The sequence below is a fragment of the Python bivittatus genome, unplaced genomic scaffold (genome assembly GCF_059951505.1).
Source record: "Python bivittatus isolate LINGU-HERP-01145 unplaced genomic scaffold, Pbiv_v1 ctg000960_np1212, whole genome shotgun sequence".
Taxonomy (NCBI): domain Eukaryota; kingdom Metazoa; phylum Chordata; class Lepidosauria; order Squamata; family Pythonidae; genus Python; species Python bivittatus.
Window position 1 is genome coordinate 16,173,852 of NW_028277124.1, and position 15,089 is coordinate 16,188,940.

Genomic DNA, 15,089 nt, shown 5'->3' on the forward strand with positions numbered 1-15,089 from the left:
TCTTGTGTTTGTCTGTGCACATGGTCATTTGGTCCCTAAAGAGTTTTATTTTGCAAATGACGCACCTGTAAAGTTTCGTAGCAATAAGAAGGCCGAGCGAGTCTTCACCATAACCTTTATATGAAAACCAATCTACTCAGTGACCTGCTTCATCAAGTTAGTCTACAACAGCAGTTTGCAGGAATAAATAAAAATGAAATGTAGACAAGATGATGTTTGTTGTCACGTGTACAGTGTGTAATTAGCACATTGAATACTTGATTTTAAAAAAAAATTCACTGAGGTTTGTTAAGATTGAATTAAATGTTCTGTTACTCTTCATGTGACTTAATTCATCAAAAAACATGTGACTTGGAAATAATCACACGCTTGTTGAAATGTTGATGTATTTCTCCATAGAAGGAGCCAGTTGCATTTTTCGGACAGGGAACAACAAGGTAATCCAGATGCAAAGCAGAAGAAAGGACAGATCCATGCCAGAATTCAAGAATAGTCATGAAGATCTGGACTCCGCTAAACTGGATATGAAAACTCTCATAACACTTGTAAAAAAAATGCAGAAGTTAGACAAAACTGTTTTTATTCCTATATTGTAAATATGAACTAGTTCACTTTTTGATATTATTTATTAAATAAGAAAAAAAGAATTGTTTTTAATTTCATTTAAATTCAGTGCCAGTTAGTTTTAGATGAAACAATGGGGGTTGAAGTTTGAATTGGCAGCATAGTTCAGGTTGGTTTGTTTGTTTTTTGGAAAGGATAGAAAATGCCATCAGTTCTGGCAATTCTTATAGAATGAATACTGTGGTAATTTAATTTGGGGAAACATACATGAGATTCCAGGAGACTCAATAATCTTAAAGGGTTTCCAAGAATGGGAAGGTTCCGCATTTCAGTAAATGAAGCAGTCTGAAGACCAGCAGCTGGAAAGACATAACTAAAGAAGCTCTCATGTTTACGAAAAATTGTATTAATGCCATTGCTTCTCCAGAACTGGGAATGCTGTAGAGAGGCAGGCCCTTTCACACCACTATCATTCTACTTGACTTTTATTTTATAAGCAGTTATTGCTGTGATTTGCTTAATTCTAGTTCTCTTACCTGGTTTCTTTTCACTTCTCCCATAATGTGGTTTATTCTTGACACACATTTTTATTCTTATACTAGGTCTACATTTTTAGTTTCTAGATTCTTCTCTGAGGAGAAATAGGCATGAATTCCCTAGGAAAAAAAGTTGTCTACAAGTTGGCCATGACTCCTAGTAACTCTTGGACATGTCCATGTTGTTTTTCAAACCACAGTAGAAGTGAGTTGCCATTGCCTTGGATTTTTTTTAAACTTCCCACTTTAATGTACACCCCCAAGATTTCTAATGGTCTTCCATTCAGGTACTCATTATGTCCACATCTGCTTTCCTTTTTGAGATCTGAAACGTTGGCTGCATACTCCCATGATTAAAATAGTGATCTAAGGATCTATATAGTGTTGCTCAATGTTCAGAGATGTTCCTCTCATGTTGATCTTGAATGTTGAACTTAAATGTTCATCTTAAAAAAAAGCTAATTTCATTTTAGGAAGTACTCAAGACAAAAGTACCCCACCATGAAGCAGTGATACATTTTTTAATGGTTATTGCTGGAATCATCCAAAGGCACTTGTTAGAATTAGTCTGGCAGGTAGGGGCCCTTGTCCTAGTTTAAACATGCGCAAACCAGTTAATGTATGTGAGGATTTTATTTTTGCAGTGGGGTGTTTGTGTCTCCATGGTGTATTAGCAAGCCCGCCATGGGTTTTCTTCACATTATTTGGCACTGTGATTGATCTGTTTTGTTCCTGGTTTTCTTGTGTGTGTGTTAATGTCAAAGTCTGGTTCTACGGCACACTCAATCGCCTTGCCCTTAGCTTATAGATGAGAATGAATCCACTTCTAGAAAGAACTGTACAAGGCAAACAAAATTAAGATCTTAACTAAGAAATATATTTACAAAAAGGAATAAAATGTGGAGAAGAGGACCCAAGATGGTGTTGGAAGAGCGATTCTTTTTAGTTTTTATTTGTTTTGTTCTGTTGAACTTCAGCAAAGATAGAAAACGATCCAATCGGGTTGCTCCATCACTGAACAAAGAATGACAAAAATGACAAAGATTTTTGAGAGAGAATTGAGATTGCTTAAACATGCTTGAATTTACTAGGATTGGTTTCGGATTCTCATGAGTATGCTGAGGGTCAACTACAAGTCAAAACTTGTCCTATTTTAGCCCTAGCTAGAAGCACTAGTCCAACATCAAGCAATTTTCCATACTGCTCCAGGCTTATAGGATGATTCAATAAGAGCGCTCATCCGCTGATTAGCCACAAGGTGGTGGTGTGTGTGTGTGAGTTCTGGCTTGGCACATTGTACGTACTCAGATGTTTGCAAAACATGGTTTTGCCTTGGAATGTTACAGGAAACCACCAAATATGTTTTTCTTTTTTTTTTTAATAAACTGGTTCTGCTAAGGCATGATTTGTTTAGCAAACCAAACTAATATCAAAGATTCTTGCTGAATTTCCTTTTAATGCTGCAGGTCTACCACAAACCCTTATCATAACTTGTCTCCCTGCTCTCTTCACCCAGTAAGGTATCATCTTCAGGTTATCATCCACCAGGTTGGCAAAGGCTTCATCTGTCAGCTCTGAGCTCTGTTCACTTTAGCTGTCAACTTTTTCTCCATCTCCAAAAACTAGCCCCTTAGCTTCTTTGTAGATTTTCCAACTTCTGGTCCACTATGACACTATGACTGATCCATATTTATTTATAGAAGTTACATGGCTTTAAATTATATTTTTCCACGGGACAGCTTCTTAACCTGTTTTCAAACTAACAGCATGAGCCTCCCTTTCAGAGCAACCAAGGTAACCAATTTTCAAAGCCAAGATTCTGGTGTCAGTTTCGTTATAAAGTTACTAAAATATATAGAATTACAGTAAGTGAGGAACTATAGTGTTTGTAGTTCTGTACTCCATCACTGGTTCTCCACCTTCTCCAGTAAGTGAACCACGGCACCCTCACTGCACGTTTTTTTGAGGACCACCATGTGAGTTGTAACAAGGTCATCGTGAGTACCAAATAAGACCAATCTTAAAAACGGCCAATGTCTTGCCAGACCATCACATCTGATGGGATTTTGATGTTCTTGTTGAAAGCTTGCAAGACAGAAAGAATGCCAGAATTTTACTCCATTGTCTAATCTTGCAAGATTTGGGGCAGACACGTGCACGCACGCACGCACATTGGGGCTTACAGCAGGGATTATGTAGTCAAGCCACAAATGGCTGGATTTTAGACCACAGGTTGGCATCCATTGCACTTCTTGAATGCTAATATTTATTTATTTATATGTCACATTTATATAGCTGCCCATCTCACACAAAGCCACTTTGGGTGGCCTACAACAATTAAATAAAATAAGTGAATAAAAATAGGCATTATAAAAAGATAAAAAGTTGTTGTTAGAATAAAAACATCATCACACAGTTCAGAAAATCGATTTTAAAATATACAAACCCCTTGGAGACAGCAGAATATCAATTACAGCGGTGCCATCTAAGAATGTCTCCAGTTCCCAAAGACCCCCCAGGCCCGATTACACAACCAGGACTTGAGGGACTTCTTAAAGGACACCAGGGGAGGGGCAAGCCCCATTTCAAGGGGGAGACTGTTCCGCAAGGAGGGAGCCACAGCAGAGAAGGCCTGCCTCCTGGGACCCACCAAATGCAAGTCCCTGGCCGATGGAGCACATAGCATACCTTCCTTGCTGGATCTTACGGGACGGGCTGATGTGATCGGGGAGAGGCGGTCCCTCAGGTAACCCGGCCCCATGCCATGAAGGGCTTTAAAGGTCAAAAACAGCACCTTGAATTGGACCCGGCAGCAAACTGGCAGCCAATGCAGCTTGCGGAGCAGAGGTGTAATATATGTGCTTCTAGGAGCGCACATAGCTGCCACATTCTGCACCAGCTGAAGCTTCCAGATACTCTTCAAGGGCGGCCCCATGTAGAGTACATTACAGTAGTCCAATCTGGAAGTGACGAGGGCATGAGGGACAGAGTGTTTCAGTTTCTTCTGCTTGTCCATACCTTTTCTTGCAAAACTGACTCTAATGATTACGTTTTAAGCCTAGGTGTCGTTTTAAGTGTGCAGATTGCTAACAAAGGTCAAACTTCAGGATTTGTAAATATGCAAATACTTCAGTGCATTTCTCCAGTGGTTCTACCAGTGTTTCCATGTTAGTGCTTTAGCAGTAGGTGAGAAAACAGCTACTTTTCCCCCATCAGTTGTTCAAGTCATGAAACCAACAACGATATAAAATCATATCTTAGTGGACATGGGAATAACTCATTTATCCATTCAGAGAAGATAAATTATTTTGGCTTTCCAGTTTAAAAATATTACAAGCCTTTACAATTAGTGGTTCTTTGTTGAACACATTTAAATGGAAAATCTGTCATTTTCCATTTAGATGGATGACAAAATACTGGGTTTTTGTCAAAAGATGCACTGAATGCAGAAGTCTGGAGGTAATTTTTATTGTTTTTATTCCCATTTCATAATTCCCTTCTCTGCACCATTGGAGGAGTTCAGATTGTGGTGGTGAATTGAAGAGTGATTAAAAAAAATACTCCTGCTTCCACTGTTAATGAATAAATTGTGGATAATGGAGCTAGTGAAAGGTAACTATACCTATTACTGACTTTATTAGCTAAAAAGAGCTAGCTGGTTGGAAAAAAAAAATTTCCTGTTGCAGGCAGGAAAGACGGCTTTTAACACTCTCCTTTTTCTCTCAGGAGCTAAGAGCTAATGATCTGCATACTGCAATCAAACAAGCCAAAAAGAAAAAAGAAAAAAAGTGAGATTCAGAGAAATATAGCCTTGTCTGAAAAAATTGTGTGTGTGTTTTTTAAACCATTTGGAAGCCAAATGGAAGAGGTTATAAGAAGGTAAATGAATGGCCAATGAAAGACAGTGACAGCTGAACTATTCTAACATTCAGTGGCTGCACAATAAAAGTTTGGTCTGGAAGCATCATTTCTCTGTGAGCTCACACCACCTGATTTTCTTTTGAAGAACAGTCTGAGGGTGGCTACACTAAGCTGACTTTTTGATCTCAAAAAGCTAAGCAAAGTTGGATCTGGTCAGTATTTAGATGGGGGACCACTAGGAAGCCCTTCAGCTCTCAGCTAGCTTGGAGAATCCAAAACAGAACAAAAATATTCCGCATGAAAGCTGTGGCAAACTGGTTCCATATTGTGCAAAGAAAACTGCAAGGGAAATCACCAGGAATCAATCTTAACTTTATATTTACTTTAAAGCAATCTCAAGAAATGCAGATAATCTTGGTTATATTCTTCTATGGCTTTTTTTTAAAGAGCTTAATGTAGAATGACATTTCAAGTGGCTGTTAATAACTGCCCTACTCTTCAGATTTTACTACCTAATAATAAATTTTAAAAGTTTATAGTATGTTTTTTTTAAAAGGTCAGCTGCTAGAAGAGTGCTTTGCTGCCTCTCCTTACACAGCTGTATTGTGTTCCCTGGTCCTACTTATACAAAGTCGCTACGGAGTCTGTTGTAATCACGTGTAGCTTACTGCAAAGAGAAATATCTATATTTGGATTGAAAATCTTATGACAGGACCCTCTGGTGATAAAGCCCACTGTAGATCGATAGGAGTCCCATCTTTGTGTGGATATCACCACTGGTAAGCTTTTTATACTGGAGAATTATTATGATTACCAAATTCTAGTTTCTTTTCTTTTCTTTTTTTTGCGGGGGGGAGGTCTAGTGTTTGCAAGAGAATTAAAGGGTTGCCTTTACATCATATCTGATATATTTCCGGCATTTAGTACTTGAGAGTCAAATAAACTGTGGTGGTACTGTTGGTGAACTGTATTGTACTGTGAACAGCCAAGAAATTATTTTTTCACTGAAAGTATTTCTATAGCCTTCCACTCTCTTCCATTCCCCCATGGCTGAGCCCAAAAGCCAATGGAATAATTGCGTCCTCTGGTCTGTTCCCTTGAAGAAATGTTTGATTTTGTTTTCAACTGAGTTGTCTGATACCAACTGACATGCAGCAACAGTAACATTGAGCCCAGGGAAGGTTTTGATGTCAGTTCTGAAGCGCCACCTGAACTAAAACTAAATCCCTTGAGGACCTCATGCTAGTTCAAACAGGAAATTGGCAGTGGGCTCTATTTGTGTCAAGCTTAGCTGCAGGCTAGATGGGTAGTCAAGACTACCTCAGAGCATGCAATCATTTTAGAGTCTGACTTGCTCTCCCTGAAGTTATCGGGAGCCATAAAACAGAGCGGGTGAGTTATGCAATTCTGCACAAGATCTCATGCTCACTAAAGTCATCAAGGTCTCTCTGACTTGTACCCCTTTGGACTGCAGACAGGGCTGATGTAGCAGCTTATACACAAATCTATGTGTGTGTGTGTGTGTATATATATATATATATATTCAGTGTACAGAAAATTAGGACAGCAAAAACAACTTGAGTAGGAGCCCTTTCTCCAAGCAATTCCACTGGGTGTGCTTGTGGGTGTAAGGAAAAGCATTCAGTTGGAAGAACCTGCAGGTTGATGTGGAATAGCCTGGAGGTTAGCAAGAGCAGGCAGCCCCTGTCTGACTTTGGTCATATAAACCTAAACTGGGTCAAACCTAGGTAGTTCTTGGATAGGGAACCACTAGGAAATCCCAGGGTGAGAGTCCACAAAATATCCCAGGGAAAGATGACTTTTCATCCAGAGAGGACTTTCTTGATGATGATGACTTCTTGCTCTCTTTTAAATTGTTTTCATCGAAAGGTGCTTTATTTGAGGGTGTTTGGATAATCTGGTGGACGTAGACCTGGCTAGCCAAATAAGTAAGACAGTGAGATGTCAGTGTAAGCGGAGCTAACATGTAAAGATGGATTAGGTGCAGAAGGGTTGAGTCAAATTCTCTTGGTTGGTTATGAACAGCATCAAAGGTAACCATCATGGTGACATCACAGAAATGCCACCATCTTTCTTTTCTATAAGTTCCTCTTGCAAATCTTATTCCCTTTTTTGCCTCTGAGAGGTATTTAAGGCTAACCTTTCAAAAGGATTGCTGCAACTTGGTGTAACTTCAGCTCCCAGTCACGCCACTTGCTGAGTTTCTTTTCATTTCCCACCTCTCCTCCCTTGAATTTCTGGCATTGAATCTCTAAACAGCAAACAGGATGTATTTTGCATCTGGGGAAAACAGATCTAAAGGCAAATACAGAATGTATGGTGTGGTGAAATCACTATTTTATGCACAAGAGCTGGTCAACCTCATTTGAGTGATTCTCTATACGGTATAGAAAAAAATATGCTGTAAAAAAACACACAGATGATCCCAATATCTTGTATCACTGTTGCTTTAAGTATGATTAGCACTTTAATTAACAGCTGCCTGTATTTTCTATCATTACCTTAGCTCACTCTATTAGAAATGAGTTGGTATGTACCAGAAAGAAGAGGATGGAATGGGAAAAGGGGGGGGGGGAACCGGGGAAGTGTCCTTGGGAACTCTCTGGAACTTTAAGAACTATTTATTGCCTAGCATGTTTGAAAGAAAGAAGGCAAAAAGAAGAAATCAGTTTCATCATTGCACTGCTTGGAAACAGATGTGTCCACATAAAAGTTGAAGCAATGCATCATTAATTTGACAAACTTCTCCCTACTTTCAAAGACCTTTTTAGCCGTTATCAAAGATAAAAGCAAGCCCAGGTGGAAAGATCTCACATCTACTGAGAATAAACTACAGTGCAAATGCCTCCGATGCCAGATGCCAAGGACAACTAAAAGCAAACAGTAAGAATTCTTGGCTTAGAATGAAAGACTGGAGTGAAATGGATCAAGGCTTTATCTGAAGAGGCAAGCACAACCCACATTTCTGTTTAAGCCAGGTTTTTTGGGGGGGGGGGGGTTGGTTTCAGGCTGCATAGAAAGTCAGCTAAATCCGCAGCATTCTGCAATGATCTGTTTATTTTTGAGTCTATTTTGCTATGCTTCTTCCAGAAGACCCAAGGGGGTTCCAACACAACCTTTGCAAGCACATGTACCTGAAATGATTAGGTTGTAGGAGGTAAGCAGGCTTTTGGTGGCAGAAACATTGATCTGTGGGAGGAATGAAAATCAGTAGGACTGTCTACTCTTTCTTGCATCATCTTGTTGCATTTACAAGGGCCAGAGTAGTCTTTCCACATGTACCAGACCATAACATCATTTTTTGGAATCCTGACTTCAGCTGTTCATTTAATTTGTTAGTTTTGGAAATGAAGAAGTGCATCAGTTGGAGAAAACAGCTTGTGTGCCCTTTTCTGACACTTCTTTCTGCTTTGAACTTAAAGAAAAGCAAAAGATAAATTTAACTAACTTACAACCCTCTCAAACCTCTCATGTCAGACAGGCAGAACTTCAGGGTGGGAGGAGCAAAAAGCTGAGAGCCTTCTCTTATAGCCCTGGTTTAAATTTGGGAACTTTTGAAGAAACAAAGGAGTCTGGGTAAATTAAAATGGAGGGAAAATCTGGTTCAAGAGTCTGGTCCTTGGATGGAAATAGAGCAGTTTCTAGCTAGACATTTGTTTAAGTTTAATTTTTATTTTCTTGGTGCTAAAATCATGTTTATTCCTCTGCCTGATTTAAGGCAATGTATTTGCTGTCAGTGTGAACCAAACCTTCAGGCAATCTCTGGTGTCCGTCTCTTTAAAGAAACTTTTATAGCTAGCAGATTAGTGCCATTTTGTGATCTGCCAAAATCCTTGTATTTATTTTTTTTAATGTTCTGTTGGGTGGTTTCTTGGTCTGTTCATTTGCAGTTGCCAGATCTCTGGAGTAGAGTAGCTGTGTAATCTATCTTTTCCAACACTGATTATCTACATTTTAATATTTAAAGATAAAAGGGGCTTTTTCTACAGTCTTATCTCTTCTTAAAAAAACAATAATACTGCCCTCTTAGTTTTTCCCCCATTTAATTTTGTTTATTCCTTGTGGGATTGATTTATCCCCATCTTCAAGGTGGAAGAAGGGCTCATGCCACTAGTCACAGCTATCTGTATATGGCATATATCTATCATGTAGTACACCTTCCTTTTTAAAGTTATTCTTGGAAAAAATGAGATGTTACAGTGACTTGTTCTCCTATGCAAAGTCCTTCTCTCCCCTACATCCAAAGTTGAATTTTCTCCATCTACATTCCTATGGTGTTATTGACCAGAAAATCAGCAAGTTGTGGAAACACTCATGCCAAAGTTAGGGGGAGCATGCCACATGAGGCGTCCTCTGGGGAGGTAGGTAGTTGCCATGAGATCTACCAAGCTGCCAAGGGATTGCAAGGGATGAAGTGGAAGGCTTCTGTGAAGGGTGGTTTAAAACCTCCATCCTTCCTATAGGCTTAACTCTGGCTACTACAATAATACTGCCCTCTTCATTTCCCCCCCATTTTCACCCACGTGTAATAGGTTGGACTAAGAGAGAGACCAGTCCAAAGTCATACAGTGGGTTCTCACTGCACACACACACACCCAGTCCCAGGCTAGTACTGTAGGCATTCCACTGGACTAACTTTCACCAAGGATAAATGCAGCTGCTAAGGAAATGAGCTTTTTGGTTCTCTCGCCTAGCTGTGGAAGCGCATTCTCAGAGAGACTCATCTGCCACTGTTTATATTGTCTTTTTGGTGCTACATTAAAAAATAAGAGCCTGTGTCTTTTAAATAAATAGTTTCAGTTAAAAAAGGAAACAGGCTCTTTAACTATGAGTTCTATTTGTTACATTTTGAGTTGTTGCCTTTTATTTTTCTCTGCTAGAATAAATATTTTTACCTTGTATTTTGTTACTGTTTTCACAGTTGAATTTTAATATGACATTTTATTTTTCTGCGTGCCATTCAGGCAGCAGATGTGCTAGCAGTTTGTATATTTAGTAACAGCAGCAATGAATAATCTAATATATTCCTTCTGGAGACATTCAGCTTCCCCTTAAAAGATTTCCAGGACTGGAATGGGGTTGCAGGGGGAGGAATGATGTTCAGGCTGTTGTGAACAACATAGGAATTGCCCTACTGGATGAGATCTAAGGCCTGATGCAAGTTAACCCAATACATTGGGTTACAAGTCCCACAATGTCCTCTTGCTTAGAATTGCAATCTTTTGCATCAACACCTCTGGTGAAGGAGAATTTGTCATCTGTCTCTGCAAGGGGCCCTATTACCAACATGCTGCTGTTACAGCTTAAGTCTGTCTTCCCGTCACTTCAGTCAATTCTTCCATATGCTGATTGCAGGGAAGGGAATAGCTCCCGGAGAGGCTACTTCTGTATTGACCTGCAGCTCGTTATGTTTAAGAATTGTGCTGGAATTTCAAATGCTTCTCTCTAGCTTTGATGAGTGATCCAGTTGCAGACAAGGCAATTTGAATGGGACGTGAGGCTCAGTTTGATTTTTCTATATTTTAACAGTTTGGCTTATGAAAACACTAGAAACTGAAACATAAATCTAGCCACTTCAGTAATACTCTTTCTGTAGTGAACCTGATTGATACGTACCTTTCAGCAAAATCCATGTCTCCTCGTTCCCCTATTGGATTTCATAATGTGTGTGTCTGCATGGGGATATCTAATTTCCATTTTCAGGTTCTGCAATTGTGCCTACTCTTCTTACATCCAGCTGTAATCCCTTATCTCTTGCTGCTGCTCCTGAACTCCCAATTAATGCTTAACCGGCAGTTGGCTACTTAATGTTTAGCTCCCTGCTGAACATAATGAATGCATTTTGCTGGTGTCCTACAGAGCAAGATGGACAAGTAAGATTTAGCTCCCCCAGTATTGTGTTTTCTGCCACAAACATGTTTCAAAGGCAAAGGAAACCATTCATATGAGGATTGCTCCCTGGAGATCTAGAAAGAAAAGTGCGTTCCTGCTGAGATTTTGGTGTTTTTTGTTTTTAAATAACTCAAGTCCACAAAGTGGATAACTTTTGCAGATCAGGAAGAATGCCTCATCTTCTGTTATGAGCACGGAGTCTGGGAGCAAACCAACCTTTGCTGTAACAGGTTATAACCATTAATAGTATTTTGGCTGTTGTGTAGAACCTGTCTAGTAGATTGTACACATCTATAAAAAGGGATGAAGACATGCAGATAACCCAGATTTATTACTTGCTCTTGGTAAAATATGCATTCAGCCCCCGTGACAATTTACAATTTCCAGTTGCATTTCTTCTTGGTTAAACTAGAAGAGGAAGCTGTAACATCATAGACCAGTAATGATCTCCTTAAAGAAGTTTATCCTGCACCCTTAAAGATTCTCTCATACAGCAGCTAGAATGAACTAATATTTATAACATATATGCCTAGCTTTTTGAGATTAAAATAAGGTAAGACTTAGAAGTTTTCCCATGGCCATATCTGGAGTACTTTGGTTCATTTCTGAATCCTGTATTTTAAAGGCACTAAAATACTGGAATGGTTCTAGAAGAAAGCCTCTGTCAGGCCCCTGATAGACACTCAGCCAAGAAAGCTAAATTTTCACAGACTTTCATTTGTCCAAATTTATTGAAAAAAAGAAGTTAGGTTATAGGTTTTTGGAAACAGTCTATGTGTTCTCTTGCACCCCTTTATGCATAAGGTTAAGATGGAACCTCCTGGATTTCTCTTATCATTTTTCTATTGTCTCTTGGTGCAGAGGGGAGGTGGCTCCCCGTTTGCCAGATGATAAGGAATGCACAAATCTTCCTGACCTGTAATGTTTTGAAAATTGTCTTTCCCAGATTCAGAGAATTCCATTACAATCTCTGAATGTAAGAAATCTGAAAACCAAGTACCATGAAGAATAACTTCAAAAGAATGCAGAGGTGGTGAACCCATGGTTTCAATCTTCTTATCTCTGGAGCAGCCATTGTTATTTTAATCCTGAGAACCAATGGGTAGAAATTACAGGGAGCAAATTTTAGAAGAAATGTTGCAACCATCACAGTTACTCAATGTTGGAATAGACTCCCTTTAGAGGTAGTAGCATTTAAGGTGACGTGCACAATCATCTGCATTGCAGATCTTGTATTCAGCTGGGACTAGGACTTTGTGACACTTGAATCCCTTTCTGGATCTAAAATTCTCTCTGAATAGATGCTGGGAGGCACAGAGCAGCAACTAACTAGATGTAGAAAAATGGAGCACAGTGAATCATGCAACTTGCCCTTTCATCTTCTATTCTCATGTGGAGGGAAGGGTTGCCATTAGTCCCATTCAGATTATTCAAAAAGAATGAAATCTCACAGGGCATCTATGCCACTTAAAATGCCCCACCACTTTCCTTCTTACTTGCTCAAATTAAGTCATTTCCTTCAGGACTTCCATCAGCGTGAGGTAAACATGTGCTTGGACAAAGGTGAAGGCAATCATATGCTTTCGAATTGTAGATCTCCTGAGGAAGCAAGGCATTCTGAGTAGTAAGGGACTCCTGTTTTGAACACCTGGTTGGGGCTATAGATCAACGGGAGTTGAAGAGACATTGGATTTTTATAGAATCGGGTATCCTTAGGGAATTGTCAAAAAAGTCAAGAAGGTGACCACAATGTAGTCATCAAGTTCTGTTTTTTATGTGCAAATATCAGGCACAGCTTTAACTGCACAAATGTGGCTCCATGCTGACTTTTTTGACCACACCTTGCAGACACCCCTGTATGGAAAGAAGGGATGGAGGCACTGCAGGCAGCAAGATATTTTGGGATGACTGATTTGAAAGTTAGGGGATCATTTCCTTGGAGAAAATACTGCAAATAGTTCCTTCTGTGCTTTTCCCCAAATTAAAATCTGTCCCTATTATGGGAACACAGTCAATGATTGGGTGGGTGGTCAGAGATAGAAATTTGACCCCAATGATAGCCTGTTTGTTTCATGTATCTCCTGCTTCTCAGCAGGAATGCCAACTAGATATAAAGCTTTCTCCGAAATTGTTTTTTGTTTTTCCCCAGATGTGGATTAATTGGATCCATTACTGCATAAAACACACGTAAAATGTTGTTTTTTTCTCCTCTTAATGGCATGAGCCTTCCTGTATCATGTTGGGGATATTATTAGATTTATTAACTATTTTTTAGATTGATGCCCTGCATTTTCTCCAGAAATTCAAGACAACCTCCATAGCACTCCTCCTTCCAATTTGCTACCCATAACAATAACCCAGGGAGAGAGAAAGAGACTCTCCCCAAATCACACTAGGAGTTTCCATAGTCCATAGTGGACTGCCATGAATGTGGGGTTCCTTGCTCCAAATCCAGTATCTAACCACTATAACACATTGGCTTTGATTGTTTCCTAAAAGAGATTCTGTCTGGGAATCATGGCACTACTTTAGAAGTTGGGGAACGTTACTTGTTCCTCTGTCCAGTTGATTGGCATCACCCTAGCTAACCATGGCTGATCATGAAAACCTAATCAGATTAACATTAGAATTTGGATAGGAGGCTACAGAATATCCCTGGGTTGGAAGCTAGTCTGGAAAGTTGGAAAAAAAAAAAAAAACCCTGGAAGAAGACAGTGGGAAACCATTTCTGTCCTCTTGCCAAGAAAACCACATCGACGTGTCCATGAGGTCACAAGCAGTCAAGTGCTACTTCAAGGAGATTTGAGCTGCCTTATCCTCCCCAAATGTCATCTGCTCAGCACTGCACGTGACTCTTATTGTACACCAGCCTTACAGGGCTCAACAACCTGAAGGTACCAGAACAATCACTTCTCCTCCCTCCTGGGCGAAACAGTTGTTGGTCCCAACCTGGCTGATGAGTTACAAGCTGAGCTGAACAAAGGGGAGAGGCTGCCCCCAGCTTTTAAATCTTGGGCCCTCTTCAGTGTCTCTGAGCATGGCCAAAGAATTGAAGCTTTTCTTCTGGGAACCAGAGATTGGGGCACAGAAACAGCAACGTTTCAAAGAGGGTGATATGAATGCCAAGCCAACTTCTTACTCCAGTTAGATTCAGTTTTCAGAAGACGATTCTGAAATTCTGTTCCCTCTGCCCTGCAGCTTCCCTTTTTTATTCTTCACTGCTTTTCCTTTCTTTCTCTGTCTTTTTTCTCGTCTTAAGAACTTCTATGCTCCTTGCCTATAGAGGGAAAATGAACAGACGCTTCTCTTTGGGTGAAAGGCACTGTTTATTCGGTGGGGTGTGGCTGCAGAGCTTCACAAAATCGGCATATAGAATAATCTTTGTTCTTTTTCAAAAGTCAACTGCGTTGTGTGTGTCTGGGCCTCATGTAGCAAACCCATGAATTATATTGATCTCGCAGATGTATTTACAACATTGTTTCAGAAGGTAATTTTAATGTATCACTAGAAGTCTATAAAAATGACTAATTAGAACTATAAATCAAAGGATTTCAAGAAAGTTAGGGCAGTAGGAGAAACTTCTATGCGCTGAGCATATATAACAGGCCCACTAGCACCAAAGAGACCCAGTTTCAAATTCTCCCTCGGACTCGAGTGGCCATTCTCTTTCACCCCAGTCTACCTCATAGGGATGTTGGGGAGAAAAAAAAAATGGGAAGCTGTGTATGCCACCTTGTGTTCCTGAACGACAAATGGGATGTAAATCTAACAAACAAATGTATTGTGTCTTATCTGACAAGGTCAAACAAGATTTTGCAGGCTTTATGGAACAGAACAAAGCCAGCTTATTGGAGGCACAAGTGGGAGGAACAAACATGTTTTTTTAATGTATTGAATATAGTGTTGTCTAATTATGCAAACATCAATGAAATATTGTACCTGAGAAAATGAGTCCATAGACAGAGTGATAAATAACTTCATTTATACTCATCAATCAGCCAAAACCAAACCTTTTTGCCCAGATCACCTTCCTGAATCCAAATGTACTTAATTCCCAGAATTCTCAGAAATGCCATGTTGGCTGGGGAATTCTGGGAACTGAAGTCCACATACTGGAAGGGTACCTTGGTAGGGTCTACCTGGCATAGATCAAAGAATTCTGTCTAAATGCAAGCACCGTTATGGTTGGTTTTCCTCATTTCAAGCAATTTATTC

At 39.7% G+C, this 15,089-nt stretch overlaps 1 protein-coding gene across 1 annotated transcript in view; it reads left to right on the top strand.

Annotated features, from left to right (window-relative positions):
- RBPJ (recombination signal binding protein for immunoglobulin kappa J region) overlaps positions 1 to 2,494 on the top strand; it is a 38,454-nt gene extending 35,960 nt beyond the window's left edge. Inside the window, exon 12 of the transcript XR_015794216.1 lies at positions 400 to 2,494. The gene's annotated coding sequence lies outside the window, so the exon portion shown is untranslated. The remainder of the gene's footprint in view (positions 1 to 399) is intronic.
- The last annotated feature ends 12,595 nt before the right edge of the window (positions 2,495 to 15,089 follow it).